Raw genomic sequence first — 1,825 nt, forward strand, 5'->3', positions numbered from 1 at the left:
AACACAGTCTGTGCTATCTCCTTCATCAGCACCTAGCCCGGCACCGTATGCAATGAAGCACTTACAAAAAATGCCTTGGGATGATATTACTAGACACGGAGCCACCGCAAGTATGAAACTCTGAGGTCAGCATTTTCTAACATGCTTTCAGGCAATGCCTGATGTGAAGAAGAATCACAAAATACTAAAATTAAACGAGGCCTTTAAGCTGTTTAAAATACAGTTCTTACCACCACCACCAGCACCACGAGAAAATAGTGCCAAACTTCCCACGCATAGTTTATGCTCCTCCGCTCGCACGCTCCCTCTGATGACTGTGGGCCTGCGCCCTAGCGGGTGATGCCTTTGCACCTGGTCTGCTGCTGCAGCTAAGTCGCTTCAGTTGTGTCCGACTCCTTGCGACCCCATAGACGGCAGCCCACCAGGCTCCCCCGTCTCTGGGATTCTCCAGGCAAGAATACTGGAGTGGGTTGCCATTTCCTTCTCCAATGCGTGAAAGTGGAGTCGCTCAGTCGCGTCTGACTCTTCGCGACCCCATGGACAGCAGCCTTCCAGGCTCTTCCATTTCCAGGCAAGAGTACTGGGTTGCCATTGCCTTCTCCATTGCCCCAGGCCTTACCCTCAATTTCTCTTCCCCCGCCACCTGCGGCTTCCTGATCCGCGCTTGCGCAGGGGTCTCGGGTGGCCAAGCTGTCAAGAGAAGGGCCCAAGTGGGCGCTTGAAGGGCCCAAGATTGTCCATAGCCACAGAGCGGGGGAAATGGTGGAAAATTCACCGCTGCCATTTCCAGAAAGAGCGTTCTATGGTTTTCTCCGTTAAGCTCCCAATTTTGGTGCACACTCTGTCTCAGATGGCCTTTTATTCCTGAATCTTGGCTAAGCGCCTTAGGCTTAATCTATTGGCCTTGAAATTATTCGGCAGTTCCATTACTTGTCTACCTCCTTGTTACTACAGTAATCCATTATATAGTCTTATTTGGAATAAACATGACGAGTCAGCTCCATTCATGTAATCACAGATAACGGTGCTAAAAATCAACAGCAGAAGAAATGCCAAGAGGCCATCCAGTGTTAGAAGATATACCTATTAGTGAAGTAAACTAAATATTCCTTCTTGTAACCAAAGAACTTTACACCAAAAACTCAATTGTAGGTAGACTAACACCAAGCATTTATTATTTTTGACATAGTAATAATAGCAATCATAATTTTGACTATCTCTCTTATTAACCGCTAATATTGAAATGTAAAATGGCTTCCCATGTGTCTCAGTGGTAAAGAATCCATCTACTAGTGCAGGTGACCCAGGAGACTTGGGTTCCATCCCTGAGTTGGGAAGATCCCCTGGAGGAGGAACTGGCAAACTGCTCCACTCTTCTTGCCTGGGAAATCCCATGGATGGAGGAGCCTGGTGGGCTACAGTCCATGGGGTTGCAAAGAGCTGGAAATGACCAAGTAACTGAAGGCATACACAGAGAGAGAGAGAGAGAGAAATGTAAAAAGAAAACAATGTTATTGAATTTTTCTTAGATTGAGCATGTGTGTGCCAAGTCACATCTGACTCTTTGTGATGCTATGGACATTAGCCCGCCAGGCTCCTCTGTCCATGGGGTCCTCAGGCAAGAATACTGGAGTGGATTGCCATTTCCTTCTCCAGGGGATCTTCCTGACCCAGGGATCGAACCCACGTTTCCCTGCCCTCCTCCAGGGAATTATCCCGACCCAGGGGTGGAACCTGCAATTCTTATGTCTCCTGCATTGACATGTGGGTTCTTTACCACAAGCGCCACACTTAGATTAAGTTAGAAGCCCCTCTCTTAGACTAA

The 1,825-nt window shown here is 47.7% G+C and overlaps 1 pseudogene; it reads left to right on the plus strand.

Annotated features, from left to right (window-relative positions):
* Positions 1 to 759: 759 nt before the first annotated feature.
* On the plus strand, positions 760 to 1,184 carry LOC105612545 (phosphatidylinositol N-acetylglucosaminyltransferase subunit P-like; annotated as a pseudogene).
* Positions 1,185 to 1,825: the final 641 nt, after the last annotated feature.

The sequence above is a fragment of the Ovis aries genome, chromosome 1 (genome assembly GCF_016772045.2).
Source record: "Ovis aries strain OAR_USU_Benz2616 breed Rambouillet chromosome 1, ARS-UI_Ramb_v3.0, whole genome shotgun sequence".
NCBI classification, from domain to species: Eukaryota; Metazoa; Chordata; class Mammalia; order Artiodactyla; family Bovidae; genus Ovis; species Ovis aries.